At 47.2% G+C, this 17,164-nt stretch overlaps 1 protein-coding gene across 11 annotated transcripts in view; it reads left to right on the top strand.

Annotated features, from left to right (window-relative positions):
• Window positions 1-17,164, top strand: part of TMEM63C (transmembrane protein 63C) — a 74,834-nt gene that overhangs the window by 9,048 nt on the left and 48,622 nt on the right. For 4 of the 11 annotated variants that reach the window (XR_006203970.1, XR_006203971.1, XM_042943897.1 and 1 more), the window contains exons 2-4: window positions 10,153-10,279; window positions 10,613-10,685; window positions 11,166-11,309. The gene's annotated coding sequence lies outside the window, so the exon portion shown is untranslated. The other 7 variants (XM_042943904.1, XM_042943900.1, XM_042943903.1 and 4 more) reach the window with 5 other exon arrangements.

Raw genomic sequence — 17,164 nt, forward strand, 5'->3', positions numbered from 1 at the left:
AGGCCAGCCTCCAGTGGGAAGCCAGACGAGTGCTCCCTTCACCGAATGGCCTCGGCAAGGAAGGTGGCCCTGGAGACAGGAGGCCGCTCTGCACTCTGGCTGAGTCTCCTTAGATTGTGCCCGCCAGAGGGATGCTGGCCTCAGGCCATGAGATCCTGTCAAAAGAGAAAGGCGTCCTGAGGTCTTTGGAGATACAGATGAGCAAGATGGCTGGTTGGCAGGGGTATGGCTGTTGGTTGCTTTTTGATGTGGAGGTCTCATCACCTCAGGCGTCTGAGTGGCGATGATTTGACAATAGGCTGGAAATGCTTCAGAGGTCAGCTGAGCCCCATGGGGAAACTGGCTGCTTTGTTGGGGGGGGGGGGGCACGGGAGCATGAGAACAAGGCACACAGAGACATCTTGTCCAGGGGGCACTTGGGAGCTGAGTTTCCACCTGCTTCATTATCTGCTCGCTTCACCTCTGTGTTCACAGCGAAGTGAAATAGTCCCTACTGCAAAGGGCCAGCTGGAGGATGAATGGCCATAAGGAGAAAGGTGCACGTGCCTGCACGTGCCTAGTGACCAGGAGCCCCCTTCTTCCCGTGTACTCCCCCTTTACTTGCTCAGTGGTGGGTTGCCCAGGGACTCTGGGCTGTCTGGCCACACTTTTGTGACAGTGCTGATCAACAGTGTTGACTGCCTCTGGCACTGTTTGAACTGAGATGTCCCCTCCAAAAGAGCTGGCAGATGGGGAGGTCTTCTCAGAAGCAGAGGGTGTGTGTGGGGTGTGGAGGGCAGGCGTGGGGGGAATGTCTGTCCTTCGGTACCGCAGACAAGCTGTTGTTGGGCCCAGGATCCCTTCTGAGCTGGGACCTTGTGTGCGCAGGCCTGCAAACTAGGCCAGGCTTTGCGGAGAGCTTCTTAGGCAACGGAGCAACAGCCTGAACCACGTCCCCGCTCTGAGGTCCTGGTGCCACTCAGTGACCTCACATTCCTCGTTACTCCTTTTAATCCTCTGCACGCCCCGGGGGAGGGGCAGAGCAGGTGTGAGGAGCCCACTTGATAGATGAGAACACTGAGGCTCAGAGAGGTTTTAATGGCCACAACTGCACACACCCACACGTAGGCACAAAAGCGCCGAACCCAAAGTGGCTCCAGGCCAGTCTGACTCCAGCGGAGTGTCCCTTCTCCCCAGAGCACAGCCGGCACATCCTCCGGTCACCTGCTATTTGCTGCTGCTCATGGTTTTGCTGAAGTAGCTTAAGACAAAAGGACTTGGAAGTGAAGGTCGTGCGTTTCTCCCCTTCCCCTCCACTCCGGGCAGGGTGCCCAGAGCTGGGCTCTGCTGAAGGACAGCAGGGGAAATGGAAGAACGGGAGGCCCTCTCCACCCTCCCCTCATGCCCCGGGACACACAGTGGGCTTGGTCAGAGGGGCTGAGTGAGGCAGGGAGAGCAGATTCGGTTTCCTATCTTCCTGGAGGCTCTCCCCAGCCCCCTGGCCTGGGGAACCGGTATGGACCAGCCCGGATGGAGGGGACAGGGAGCCATGGCCTGGGCTCCCAGAGCTGCAGAGTGGAGGAGGCGGAGGGGCCCAAGTCCCAGTGCTGTCCTGTGGGTCTGGGGAGGAAGTCCAGGTCTGGTGGCCTGATCTGTCCCCAGAGACAGAGGAGGGAGAGAGGTTGGGTGGAGCAAGCCTATTCCATGGCCTGGGTATCACAGCTATATGCCTGCTTATCAGGGGAATCATCTTGAGCCCAGCTCTGACCTAGTCACTTTTTTTTTTTTTACGTTTATTTATTTTGAGATTGAGAGAGAGAGAGTGTGTGTGTGCTGAAGGAGCAGAGAGGGAGGGAGAAAGAGAATCACAAGCAGGCTCAGCGCGGAGTGGATGCCGGCTCGAACTCACAAACTGTGAGATCATGACCTAGGATGAAATCGAGAGTCAGACACTTGACCGATTGAACCCAAGCGCCCCTGACCTAGTCACTTCTTACTGGCTCCCAGGAGCCTGCCATTGAAGATTGAGCTTGGATTAAACCCAAATTACCTTTCTTTGCCTGCCTTCCTGCTTCCTTCCCCCTTCCCACACACTCTGCTCTGGCTCAGAGTCTCTTCCTGCGCGGGGTAGGGGATGGCTCCGATCACCTTGAAGATTACCAAATACACACACTTGGCTTTGTACCCCTCCTCCCCACTCCCGCTCACCCAGCTCAGCTAAGAACCACCCACCCTGGCAAATCAAAGCTTCCACCCACCCCCTCCTCCCAGCCCAGTCCTTGGCCTCATCCCCATCCTCATCTGGTCAGGCCCCCCCTGCCCTTCAAAGTCCAGCTCGAATGCCACTGCCTCCATGAAGCCTTCACTGGATCCCAGCCAGGGCCAGTCTCATGGCCTTTAATGCACTTGTCCCATTAGAGTCCGTCTCTTGTGCTAGACAGTGAGCTCACCCTTTCATTTGTCAAGCATTCACTGAGTGCCAGCCAGGCACACACATGCCCTCCGGTAACTCGTGGGGAGGGGGCAGGTAGGCAAGTCAACCGATAATGATGACAGCTGCAGAAATGCTGTAATAATGGCAGGACAAGGCACCAGGGGACATTTCGGCAATGGCATTTAAAGCTGAAAATGTACACACTTGATGGCCAACAGTTTTGCATCTAGGTGTATAATTACCTAGAGAAATTCACATGTATGCGTGAGGAGACAGTCCCAAGGACATCTAGGGCAGCAATGTTGGAAAGACAAAAGAGGTCTCCACCTCAGTATTTTCAATAATGGAGTAGACAACTAAAACTGTGATGTTAGGCAGCAGTTAAAATATATGTAATTGGGGACTTCTTTGTTTTGTAACTTATACCACAATAAATACACACAACTATCTGTGTTAACACAAGTACATCTGAAACAATATTGCAATAAATAAGAAATTGCAGAATAATGTCGTTCATGAACATTTAATTTTAATGGAAATAACACTATTTATGATTTATGGATACAAACATGTTGCAATATTCACACTTGTGGTCTTTGGCAAGGGAAAGAAGGAACTGGTGCTGGCGGGTAGAAGGAAAGACTTTTAATTCGTCAGTAATGCTGCTTTGAACAAACAAGATCTGAAGCAAAAATGATAGAATGTTACCATTGGTTAATTCCATTGGTTTTATTCTTTTAACTTTCTGTGTTTAAAATTTTTCAAAATTAGGGATGCCTGGCTGGCTTAGCAGGAGGAAAGTGTGACTCTTGATCTCAGGGTTGTGAGTCTGAGCCCCCCCACCTTGGGTGCAGAGATTAATTTAAAAAAATAAAGTCTTTAAAAAAAAATGTCAAAAATTAAAAAAAAAAAAAAAAGTAATCTTGAATGTCAGAGGAAAGACGTCAGCTTTTCCCAGGGAAGCCAGGAAAGGTTCCAAGAGGAGGTGACAGCTGGGCATTGAAGGCAGGGTGGGGGTTGTCAGGTTCTACCAGGTATGGGGACTTGTGACAAGGAGATGCAGAGTGTTCAAGGACAGGGTATGTGTGCATGGGCTGTCTGTACTTTTTAAATGTTTATTTATTTAAGGAGAGAGAGAGAGAGAGCACGGGGGAGGGGCAGAGAGAGAAAGAGAAAGAGAGAATCCCAAGCAGAATCCTTGCTGTCAGGGCAGTTCATGACCTGAGCCAAAATCAAGAGTCGGATGTTCAACCGACTGAGCCACCCAGGCGCCCCTCTCTGCACTTTTTAATACTTTTTTTTTAAGTTTATTTATTTATTTTTGAGAGAGACAGAGAGAGATAGCACAAGCAGGAGAGGGGGGCAGAGGATGTGAAATGGGCTCCATGCTGACAGCAGAGAGTCCGATGTTGGGCTCGAACTCATGAACTGGGAGATCATGACCTGAGTCAAAGTCAGGTGCTTAACCAACTGAGCCACTCTCTGTAATTTTTTAAAAATTTTATTTATTTTTTAATTTACATCCAAGTTGGTTAGCATATAGTGCAGCAATGATTTCAGGAGTAGATTCCTTAATTCGCCTTACCCATTTAGGCCATCCCCCCTCCCACAACCCCTCCAGCAATCCTCAGTTTGTTCTGTACATTTAAGAGTCTCTTATGTTTTGTCCCCCTCTCTGTTTTTATATTATTTTTGCTTCCCTTCCTTTATGTTCATCTGTTTTGTATCTTAAATTCCTCATACGAGTGAAGTCATACGATATTTGTCTTTCTCTGACTGATTTCTCTGTCTTTCTCTAATTATGCTTAGCATAATACCCTCTAGTTCCATCCACGTAGTTGCAAATGGCAAGATTTCATTCTTTTTGATTGTTGAGTAATACTCCATTGTATATATATACCACATCTTCTTTATCCATTCATCCATTGATGGACATTTGGGCTCCTTCCATACTTTGGCCATTGTCAATAGGTACTGCTATAAACATTGGGGTGCATGTGCCCCTTCAAAACAGCATGCCTGTATCCCTTGGGTAAATACCTAATAGTACAATTGCTGGGCATAGGGTACTGCTATATTTAATTTTTTGAGGAACCTCCATACTGTTTTCCAGAGTGGCTACACCAGCTTGCATTCCCACCAGCAGTGCAAAAGAGTTCCTCTTTCTCTGCATCCTCACTAACATCTGTTGTTGTCTGAGTTGTTAATGTTAGCCATTCTGACAGGCGTGAGGTGGTATCTCATTGTGGTTTTGATTTGTGTTTCCCTGATGATGAGTGATGTGGAGCATTTTTTCAAGTGTCAGTTGGCCATCTGGATGTCTTCTTTGGAGAAGTGTCTATTCATGTCTTTTGCCCATTTCTTCACTAGATTGTTTTTTGGGTGTTGACTATGATAAGTTCTCTATAGATTTTGGATACTAACCCTTTATCTGATATGTCATTTGCAAATATCTTCTCCCATTCCCTGGTTGCCTTTTAGTTTTGCTGATTGTTTCCTTTGTTGTGCAGAAGATTTTCATCTTGATGAGGTCCCAGTAGTTCATTTTTGCTTTTGTTTCCCTTGCCTCTGGACACGTGTTGAGTAAGATATTGCTGTGGCCAAGGTCAAAGAGGTTTTTGCCTGCTTTCTCCTGGAGGATTTTGATAATTTCCTGTCTTATGTTTAGGGATTTCATCCATTTTGAGTTTCTTTTTGTGTATGGTGTAAGTAAGTGGTCCAGGTCCATTTTTCTGCATGTCGCTGTCCAGTTTTCCCAGCACCATTTGCTGAAGAGACTGTCTCTGTTCCATTGGATATTCTTTCCTGCTTTGTCAAAGATTAGTTGGCCATATGTTTTGTGGGTCCATTTCTGGGTTCTCTATTCTATTCCATTGATCTGAGTCTCTGTTCTTGTGTCAGTACCATACTGTCTTGATGATTACAGCTTTGTAATACAGCTTGAAGTCCGGGATTGTGATGCCTCCAGCTTTGGTTTTCTTTTTTAAGATTGCTTTGGCTATTCGGGGTCTTTTCTGGTTCCATACAAATTTTAGGATTATTTGTTCTAGCTCTGTGAAGAACGCTGGTGTTATTTTGATAGGAATCACTCTGCACGTTTTAAATGTTTGTTGAATAACTTGTGTTCGTCAAGCTGCCCCTTCCTTCCTCATTCTCATCCCTGATTCCAGCTCCTGTATTTCTGGTCTGTGTGCATAGTCAGTAGGCTACTGCTTGAACAGCATGTGTCAATTTGGTGATTTTTTTTTAAAGTCTAAGTAATCTAATGGGGGTTGGGGAGGAATGAGCCAAATCTATAAAATTGAACATTAAAATGGGGAAATACCCCACTAAGCCAGGGAACAGAGGAAGAATTCTTGGGGGATACTGTCCTAGACTACATGTAAATTCAGTTGAAAACAAGCTGAAACTGATAGTTTTCTGAGAAAATATAAATCACCAGTTTGACCCCAGCAGAAGAACTAACTAGAAAGCCTCAACAGACCAATAATCATGAAGAAAACTGAGTTTTCATAAAATCCCAAAAACCTGAGGTTTATCAAACCTTCAAGAAAGGGATGATTCTACATTATTTAAGGGTGATCAACCATACCAGACCATGAGAAGAAGAGGTTCCAAGTTATTCTATGAAGCCAGTGTGACACTGACAAAGAACACAGAAAAAGATAAAAATTACTGGAAAAAATTGAATTTATGAATATAGGTGCAAAATTCATAAATTAATGTTAACAAATAGGATCATACAGTGTTATGTTTAAAAAACAAATACACCACAAACAAATATCTTAAACAAAGCAATAGGTCAAAAGAGGTGAAAAATCATATAAACAGCTCCATAAATGCTAAAAAGGCCTTAAAGGCATTTTATGACAAGTTCAAAATATGTCCCTGATAGTAACTCTTCTTTTTAAGTGTTTTTATCATGTTATTTTTTTTTCATTTTAGTTTATTTCATCATATAAGTGTGCTCTTTAATCTGCATTCTCTATTTCACCCCCCACCTACCTCCCCTTTGATAACCATCAGTTTGTTCTCTATAGTTAAAAGTCTGTTTCTTGGTTTGTCTCCCTTTTCCTTTTGCTCATTTGTTTTGTTTCTTAAATTCCACATATGAGTGAGATCATACAGTATTTTGTCTTTTGCTGACTGATTTATTTAGCTTAGCATAATACTCTCCATCCACATCGTTGCAAATGGCAAGATTTCATGCTTTTTATGGCTGAATAATATTCCATTGTGTGTGTGTGTGTGTGTGTGTGTGTGTGTGTGTATACACACACATAGTATTATATATATACTATTATATGTATATATTATTGTATATATGTATATATATGTATATATACACACACAAATACACGATGTAATATATATAATGGAATACATATACACACACACACACTGTATATAATGGTATATATTGCAATGGTATATATATAACACAGATATATGTATACATATAAATATACCACATCTTCTTTATCCATTTATCTATGGATGACACTTGGACTGCTTGCATAGTTTGGCTATTGCAAATAACGCTGCAATAAACATAGGGGTACATGTATCCCTTTGAATTAGTGTTTTTGGGTTTTTTGTTTGTTTGTTTTGGTAAATACCAAGTAATGCAATTACTGGATAATAGGGTAGTTCTATTTTTAATTTTTTGAGGAGCCTCCATACTGTTTTCCACAGTAGCTGCACCAGATTGCATTCCCACCAACAATGCAAGAGGGTTCCTTTTTCTCCACATCCTCACCAACACTCTATTGTTGATTTTAGCCATTCTGACAGGTGTGAGGTAATAGCTTATTGTAGTTTTGATTTGCATTTCCCTGATGATGAGTGATGTTGAGCATCTTTTCATGTGTCTGTTGGCCATCTGTATGTCTTCTTTGGAGAAATGTCTGTTCATGACTTCTAACCTATTTTTTTAATTTGATTATTTGTTTTGGGGGTATTGAGTTCTTTGTATATTTTGGAGACTAACCCTTTAGTGGATATGTCATTTGCAAATATCTTCAGTAGGTTGCCTTTTAGTTTTGTTAGTTGTTTCCTTTACTGTGCAAAACCTTTTTATCTTTGATGTAGTCCCAGCAGTTTATTTTTGCTTTTATTTCCCTTGCCTCAAAAGATGTATCTTGAAAAATGTTGCTACGGCTGATATCAGAGAAATTACTGCCCGTGCTCTCTTCAAGGATTTTTATGGTTTCAGGTCTCACATTCAGGTCTCTAATCCATTTTGAATTTATTTTTGTGTATGGTGTAAGAAAGTGGTCCAGTTTCAATCTTTTGCATGTGGCTGTCCAGTTTTTCCAACACCATTTGTTGAAGAGACTACCATTTACCATTGGATATTCGCTTTTCCTTTGCCAAAGTCTAAGTGGCCTTATAATTTTGGGGTTATTTTAGGGGTTTCTGTTCTATTCCATTGATGGGTGTGTTTATTTTTGTGCCAGTCCCATACTGTTTTGATTACTTTAGCTTTATAATATAACTTGAAATGTGCAATTGTGATAACTTCAGTTTTGTTTTTCTTTTTCAAGATTGCTTGGGCTACTCCAGGTCTCAATTTTAACTCTTATTTAATAGGAGTAGATGGATATTCCTTAACATAATTTTATGCATGTGTATGTGTGTGTGTGTGTGTGTGTGTGTGTGTACAGATATACACACATACAAGGGGAAAAGGACCATTATTACCTTGAGCATTCTTTAATACTTCTCTAGAAGTATTGAACAATCCAATACAAATTTTGAAAATAAAAGTTATAAAAGGAGGCCAATTTATCAATTAAAGCTTTAGATGATGAGATTGACCACCTGAAGGAAAAAAGAACAAGATCATCCACTGAAAAACTAGGAGAAATAATAAAAAAATATAGTAAGATGGCGGCTAATAAATATTAAAGACAACAATGTATAGCTCTATTACATATAAACTTTAGCGTCTTATATAATGGAAAGAAGCATTTATAATATCAGTAGAAGTGCTAAACATAATTAGAAGTCAGTCTAAGCAGAGGTGGCAAGAGCAGATTCTTACTACTGCCGTTCACTCCTGGTTCCCCAGCACTTAGAATGGGGCCTGGCAATGGTAATAAATATTTGTCAAGTGGTGGCATGGCTCCCAGATCAATGGAACAGAAGTTTATCCAGACAAAGACCCACGCACGTCTGATAGACAGCAGGGATGACAGTAATCGCTGACACGAAGTGGTTCCCATGTGCCAGGCACAGTAGGACGCCCTTCACCTGTAGCCTAGCACGTGACCAGTCCTGGGACAGTCTGTGCACTCCAGAAGAGTGTGTGTTCTGCAGCCGTTGGGTGGGGTGTCCTGCACCTGTGTGCTGGGACCAGTTGGTCTGTAGTGTTGGGTATATTCAAGTCCTCTGTTTCCTTATTGATCTTCTGTCTGGTTGCTCTGCCCATTATTGAAAGTGGTTTATTAAAATCTCCTACTGTTACTGAGTTACTCTTTCTCCCTTCCATTCTGTCTGTCTGCTTCACCTATTTGGGTGCTCTGCTGTTAGATGCATATGTATTTATAATTATTATAACTTCCTGGAGAATTGACCCTTACATCAATATGTAATATCCTTCTTTGTGTCTTGCTGAAGTGTTGGACTCTTAGTCTACTGTGTCTGATGGAAGTATGGCCACCCCTCCTCTTTTTCAGTTACCATTTGCATACAGGGTCATCCCCCATCCTTTTGCTTGTGGCCCATGTGTGTCCTTACAGCTAGCTGAGGTGAGTCTCTTATAGACAGCGCATACTCGCATTTTTCTGCACCTTTTACCTGAAATAACTCACTTAATCTTCACAATAGACGGTGCTATTGTTATTACCATTTTCAGATGAGGAAACCAAGGCACAGGAAGGTTAGGTAACTTCTCTTAGATCCAGTGAAGCTAGAATTTGAACCAGCACTTGACTCAGAGGTCATGCTCTTTGTATCCATCCTACTACATAGTTAAATGAGATTTTAAATTTAGAAAGAGGGTGACTGGGTGGAGGGAGGGAAGAGATTATTCATACGTGACTTTGGGACAACTATCTAGCCCCTTGGGGGAAAGAAAGAAAGCTGGGCCGTACTATACTCCTTACACCAAAATATATTCTAGAAAAAAAAAGATTAGAAAGAAGGAAAGATTAAAAAGAAAGAAAGAAAACCCTAACAGTACTAGTGGTAAACAGGGGCAAATGATTCTTAGGATGCTCTAGTAAGAAATATTTTTCACTACAGAAAAATCTGAAATTTTGTGCAAAAGATGGCATAAATAAAGTAAAAAAGAATATGACAGTTTGCAATACACATGACAAAAAGTTAATTCATTGCCTTAGTTTAGAAAAACCTTTTAAAAATCAGTGAGATAAATTGGAAAGGACATAGGCAGTTCACAGAAAAACGCAAAGGCCAGTTAATCAATAAACATGAAGATAATGTCTGCCCTTTCTGATAATTAAAGAATTACACACTGAAACCATAACCATTTTTCAACACTCACACTGGCAAACTTTAAAAAAACTGGAAAACGCACAGTGTTGTCGAGGTTGGAGGCAACAGGCACTCTCGTGCGTGGCTGGGCAGTTCAAACTGGCTCATCCTCTTTGGAAGACAATTTGGAAACAGAATTTCAGGCCCACCTAACCTTCGGCTCCTTACCCCTGGGGATTTATCCTCCAGCTAACCTCACACACGTGCACGACGATTATAACCGAAGACGTTTTTTGCAGCTTTGCGCGGCAGAAAGGTAGAAACAACCTAAGCATCCATCGACGAGGATGGATTCACATAAATTATAAGTGCATTTTTCAGCGGAACGCATGAGCTGCCGCAAAAATGAAGGCTCTGTCTGTGCTGGTATGTGGGGACGTGTGGTGTATGTTAACAAAGCAGAGTACTGGAAATATGTTCCTGGCTGAGTTTAAAATAAAGAGGCAGGCATACATATGTATTTGTCATTATTTATGGGAACATTTTTGCAGAAATGCACAGCAGGAAGTGTGGCTCTGTTTGGAAGTGGAGCAGGGGTTTGGGGTCGCAGGGGGAGGTTTCACGGTGCATTTGATTTTTTTTTTCCCCTACAACCGTGTTATTTTCAGAATTTAAAAAGAAAAAGAAAGCAATTAGAAAGGGAGAATAACATTTAAATGCCTCACCCTGAACTATCTCTTTAAATTTGTTTCTCGGTAGGTTCCCTCTTGTTACATCTGTAATTTTAAATCTGGAAGGGCTGAAGAGATGTCGCCAAAGGAAATGAGGCCTAGTGAGGTTTCAGCGGCTGCCCAGGGCCCCTGGCTGGGGGCAGAGCTGGGGCTCCTATGATGCTACTTGAAATCCCCTGCTGCTTATGGGCCCCCCTGAGCTCCCCAGCTCAGCGCTGCTCGCGGTGTCTGGGTATCTAGGCTGAAGGCCCCCGTGTGGGAAAGTGGGGGTGCTCCAAGTCACCAGGAGGGAAGTGGCAGAGGGGACCTTGGTGCTTGGACTCCTAGAACAGTGCATCCCCAGGCTCATGCTCACCTGGGATGAAGGGTGGCTCCTGGCTCACCCACCTCAGGGATGGGCAGCTGGATGTGGAGATAGGGCAGACTGGGGGGTCATGGCTTCATCTGGGGTGCTCCTCGCTCCAGGAGAACTCCCCTGAGGCAGGCCTCATGAGAAGACGCTGACGAGCATGTTGGGTGAGGGTGCTTGGCTTGGGGAGGCTGGGGAGACCTGAGAGTGCTTTGTTGTCCCTATGCCACAGAGCCTTGGAGGAACCACCTTCGTTGTCAGGAACTGAGCAGGGACAAGGCTGGGCCGGTCAGAAGCACCTGAGGACGGATCAAGAGGAGGGAGGGCCAGTGAACCACCCATCTGCCTGAGCCACAAACCTCACCTGCTGGTCCAGGTAGGTGCCCTTGCAGCCATCCCACCCAGCCGTGCTAAGACCCTCGTGCCAACTCTCTCTCAGGCTCAGGAAATGTGACCACCCCACTGCCCATGTCCTGTGGCTTTCCAGTCAGTGCTTGGGTGAAGGTTCTCCCTAAACCCTCCTAAACCCACAACCTGAAAGAGGTACAGGAAAGCCCAGTCCTCTCTCCAAAGGACACTGCCCCAGGTGACCTTGACTCCCAAAGCCTGGGAAGGGGGCCAAAGGCTACTCTGGCTCCGGTAGGATGTCCCCTGCCTGAAGAAACACCCACTCTGAACCCTTAGCTGGGTCTCGACTGGCTCCTGCCCAGCTGAGCCTGGTTTGGGACAGGCCTAGAACGCAGCCAGACACAGGGATTGGGACAGATGGTATCTCCATAGACTCTTAGAACTGGAAGGGATCTTAGTGATATAATCCAACCTCAGTGTCTTTTAACCTCTCAAGCATAATATCAATAGTGTTGTTGACAATGTTGTAGCTGAACATGTCTAAGGAACCAGCTGTAATCTCGTCAAAACAGCACCGAAAGCCCTTGGGTCTCAGGCAGCCCTTCGTGGTTCAGCCCCTTCCTCCCTGCCCAGCCTCAGCCAGGAGGACCCCCAGTCCTTTCCCCTCCTTCCACCTACCCAGTGATTCGTAGCAACTCATCCCCCTTTGTGACAGGGACACTGGCAGTGATCAGACATCCCAAGCAGAGGGCATTAAAGCCAAGTTAGCATCGCAGTGAGGCTTTCTCCCTAGTTTATTTAAGTAAGTTAATAAAATCAAGAAGGAGGGTGCCTGGGTGACTCAGGTCATGATCTCACAGTTTGTGGGTTCAAGCCCCATGTCAGACTCTGTGCTGACAGCTCAGAGCCTGGAGCCTGCTTTGGATTCTGTGTCTCCCTCTCTGCCCCTCCCCTGTGTGTGCTCTAGCTCTCTCTCAAAAATAAATAAACATCAATCAATCAAATCAAGAAGGGATTGGGTAGTCAAGACAGGCTCTCACAGTAATAAGATCTATCTGAGAGTCTCTAAAATCTCTTTTCTACCAAAGAAGTTAACCGCCGTGTAAGCTATTGGCCAAGAACACTGTGATTGTTGCCATTATCGATAAAAGCGATCATAGATAGAGTTCCTTTCTGTGTCTCCCTTATAATTTCCTGGCCCGGCCTGTGAGAGCTCTCCAGGTCAAGGAGTCTTAGCCACAGGCGAGTAGTTCACGTCCATCTTTCTGGCCATGCGCACCCCCCAGCCCGCACTGGACCCTGGTCCGCCTGGTCTAGATTGCCCCGAGAGGCAGCATCGAATTGTGGTGGAGAGCGCAGGCTCGGGAGCAAGGAGGGTGCAGGTCCCAATGCCACCACCCACTAGCTTTGTGATCTCTGTGTACGCCAGTCTTTTCATCTGTGAAATGGGGATACCAGCAGTCCCCCAGGGTGATGTAGAGATTAAAGTTAATATCTGTAAAGCGCTTGGAACAACCTCCAGCACTCAGTGAGTGCTGACCCATGTTAGCCCTGGTCACTACAGAAGCCACACTCTGCTTCCTGATTAACCTCCCTAAAGCAAAGTAGTCATCTCTCTGCCCTGCTCCAAAACCACCATGGCTCCCCATTGCCCATTCAGTGACTGTCTAACCTGTCTTCTAAGGGCCTCAAAAGCAGCAGCTTTACTGTTTTCCTTGCACATAATAAGGAATCAGTAGTGTTTGCTGAGAGAGAGGGTTTCCACCCTCAAGGTGGGTGAACTGAGTCCCTAAGGAATGGAAGCACAGCCCCTGGCAACCCCACAGCTGGGGGCTTGATCCAGGCTCTTCTGCCTCCCCCGTCATGCCCCGACAGGAGCAGCCCTGGTTGTCTGTCGCCGCATCTGCCCAGGGGGCAGATTTGGTTTCCCCCGGAGCTGCGGGGGCCTCACGTGCAGGGGGCGCCATTCGGGCTCCAGCCCTCCTGGTACATGTCAGAGTGAGGAGGGGATGCCCGGCCACAGGCTAGAGCAGGCAGTGACCACAGTTACAACTCACACTCGGATGAGTTCCAGCCAGGTGGCAGACGCGGCGTCTTTGTCCTCATCCATCCCTGGGAAGTGGCCAGAACCTCAGCTCCCATAGCTCAGGTGGGAAGCCCAAGGCCAGCAGAAACCACCCGCGACGTGGCACCTTGGTCAGGAAACCTGGCAAGCCCCGCATCCTGCACCTCACTGCTTCCCTGGCAGAAGAGAGGCTCGTGCCACAGAAGAGCGGGCACCAGGTTGAAGTAGGACAGACTCATGTCCAAAACCGGACTCCTCACTGGGTGGGGAGACCTTGGCCATGTCAGTTAGCTTCTCTGAGCCTCTATTTTTCCATCTATAAAACGGGAGAACAGTACCCATTCCATTGGATTGATGGGAGGCCAAAATGGATCAAAGTGCCCAGGGGGCACCTGTACAGTGCCTACAGGGGGCGGGGCACCCTGTAACTTGTGGTCATTTTGCTCTGTCTGTCAGAGGTGTTCTTCCAAGCTGCCAGGTGCAGCTGCCTCTGTCCTGCAAGCCTCTCACTTTCCTTAGTTGAAAATCTCCTCGCTTGGCCTCCACTCTAAGATGAAGAAAAGCGGTGGTATCTTTGGCAAGGGAGGGGAGAGAGAACAGTCGAAATCTCCGAATCCTGGCAAGGGCGCGAGGCTCGGTGGAGAAGAAGCAGAGCTCTGTCTGGCTTTCGCAGAGATTTTCCACGCCGGTGCTGCCACGCTCAGGAAGCCAGGAGTGAAGTGACAGAGAGGGAACACAGTAGACCACGCTGGTTCCTGCACGGAGGCCTGTTTTTCTTTATTCATTCAACAAGTGAATGAATTCGTTGGGATTCCAAGCGGTATGCTAAACACTGGAATATTCAGCAGCAAGACAGATAGACATAGACCCTGCCCTCATGGGGCCTTCATTCTAATGAGGGCGAGGACAGACAATAAACAGCATAAACTATGGGCAAAGGGTGGTAGGAGATAAATCCAGTGGAAAAACAGGGGAGGAGAGGGGATGGGAGGGCCTGGGGAGTTTGATTATTAAATATGGTCATCAGGACAGGCCTCACCAAAAAGGTGACATTGGAGATGCCGATTGTCTGCTCCCCTTGGGAACCTCTGAGAAGCCCTTGAGCTCAGAATCGGGGCCAAGTGCCCTTCACGAGATCCCAGGATAGGAGCTAAATCTAGAAACCCTCCTAGTCCCAGCCCAGATAATGTCATGCCCTTCCTCTGAAACCTTCAATAGTTTCCTATTGCCTACGCAATTAAGTACAAATCATTCATTCTGAAATTCACGACCTTCCTTTTATCTCACCAGACCCTGCTCACCCCACCTCTGCAGCCTAGTCTACCTGCCGTTTCTGGAATATTCCACTCTCTGCTTCTCTCTATCACTCATCTGTTCTCTCTGCCCCAAATGCCCCTGTCTCAATGGTTTCTGTCTGTTAGCCTGCCGCCTCTCTGAAGACTTCCCTGACCCTGGGGAGCTATGGTCTCTGAGCCCCATTACCTTGGCTTTACCTTTCTCATGGCCGTTACTCTCTGCCTTTGGTATAGGCATTGGTTTAACTATGTGATCTTTCCATGAGGCAGGTGTAGGGCTCAGCAAACATTGGCTGAATTGAGTATGGCCAAGCTCAAAGGTCCCCAGAAATACTGGGACAAGTGGTTGTGGGGGGGGGGGGGGTTTGTCCCACTCACACAAAGAAGGCAGAAGAGGGAGATGAGCAGGAAAGGAGAGAGGGAACCAAAATGTAGGTGAGACAGGATGGAGGTACTAGTGAAGAAATGGGACAGAGGTTCCCCACCATGTTTCTTCTAGTTGAAGCAGGTTGTCAAGAGACAGAGGGTGGGTTTTTTCTTCCCCAGAAATAGCTACTACCCCCTTCAGCATCCCAGACCAGTGTTTCCTGGTGTCTAACTAGAATACGTCTTACCACAGTTGGGGCTCATTTCCTCTGGTTCTATCCTCTGAATTCAAGGAGCTCTTTGAGTCCTCATTCAGTGAGGATCAGAGTGACTTTCTTGACTCCCCTGTCCAAGAGGCAGGAGCCAGGTCACGATGAGGCTGGCCCGTGGCCTGGGAGTTTATGCTCTAGTTGAGGAGGCCAGGACCCCTCTCAGAGATTGCTTGGGGGCCAGAGTACGGGGACCACCCTATGTCACAGAGGCTGTGCCAGCCCGTCACTCCTCAGCCACTCTCCAGGGCTGGCCTTCATCATGGTCAAATCTGTAACCAGAGAGCCCCCACTACAGCAGCACCGTCATCCTCAGGCCACTTGTGCCCTGGGCCTTCTCTGTCCCACAGGTCCCGTGAAGCCACGTGAGCCAGCCCTGCAGCCTCTGCCATCTGGCTCCCCACCATGGCTGGAGCAGCTGTGCTCTGGGCTCTCCCTCTACCTCTCTCCAACCCCCTCCCCCTGCCACCACCGCCTCCCCCCGCCCCCCCTACCACCACCCCTGCCAGCAGCCAGCCTGGCTCCTGCCCTATTTACACAGATGGGAACAGAGCTGGGTGTCCCTCCCATCTCTGCTGCCCCAAGGGGTGGTGCGTTTCTATATGGGGACCTGAACTCCCTCAGGGGACAGTCCTAACGTAATCCGAGCCCACCTTCCTCTCCACTTTTGTGTATTCCTGGTCTCCTCCAGGAATGTCGTGTGCCCTCGGGAAGGCATTCCCGTGGCTGTAACCCCAGCTCCAACTCCGGGGCAGAAGCCCCATGTGCACCCAAGGTTAGGAATGTGGCTGCTGGACTCAAATCTCTCTTTAGTGACAGTAGTTCCCACCTTGGAGTAGTGAGATTAAAAGAGCCCACGCTTACAGACTCTGAGCACAACATCTGGCAGTAAGCCCTCAATTAACGTGACTACTGCTGTCCGACTTTGAAGAGCCGCCTTGGCCAGCACCACCTCCAGGCAGCCTTTCTGGATTGTCCAGGGCTCCTCCTCTGTGCTCCCGGCACCCCTTCACCAGGCCTCTGGAGTGCACTTATGCAGACCTGTCACAGTTTCTTTGGGGTCTTTGTACCCACTAGAATCTTGTGCTTTGACTATAAGCACCTTGAATGCAAGGAACGGTCTGGCCCATTATTTTGCTGAATGAATGGTTTCATGAGTGACAGGCAGCCGAGAGAGACGGACTGAGAGAATAGGATTGTGCCTTCCAGGACTGACTTTTCCAGGGCCTGTCCTGAAAGACCAGGATGCCCACACCGAGGCCTGGGGGTAGGGTGAGGAGGCTGAAGACTACCCCGCCCCGTGTCCCATGGCCCAGTGCAGTGATCCTCGAAGCCCCATTCAGCAATGTCAGCATCACCCAGGAACCCAGGAACTTCTAGACTCCACCCCAGACCTGCCACATCAGAAACTCAGGCAGGGAGGCAGCATCTGCGGGAAACAAGCCCTCCAGGTGATGCTGAGGCACCAGAGTGTGAGAACCACTCTCATGTTTCAGAGTAACTCAGGTCCATAGGAGGTAGAGTCTCGGGGTCTCTGCTCTGGTGAAGGCTTCCAAGAAAGCTGTCGGCTAGGTTCCCAGGACATAGCTCCTGCTGATCCCACGCTCCTGAGCTTGAGACCCTTTTGCTGACAGGGCAGGTGCGGGGGAGAACACTGTCCCCACAGACCTCTCCTTTCCCAAGCGGCACTAGACCAGAATGGGTCCAACCGGGTCTTGGTGTTAGGCCCTCCCCACTGCCTTCGAGGCCAGCCCCTGTAGCAAAATTCAGGGCAGACTTCTGGAATATTAGGGCTAAGAAAGACCCTAGAGAGCATTGGCTACATCCATGAGTTCTCTCCCCCTCCCCCAACACACATGCACACACACATACACAACTCAGCATGCCC

This window comes from Panthera leo, chromosome B3 (assembly GCF_018350215.1).
Source record: "Panthera leo isolate Ple1 chromosome B3, P.leo_Ple1_pat1.1, whole genome shotgun sequence".
In the NCBI taxonomy this organism is placed as follows: domain Eukaryota; kingdom Metazoa; phylum Chordata; class Mammalia; order Carnivora; family Felidae; genus Panthera; species Panthera leo.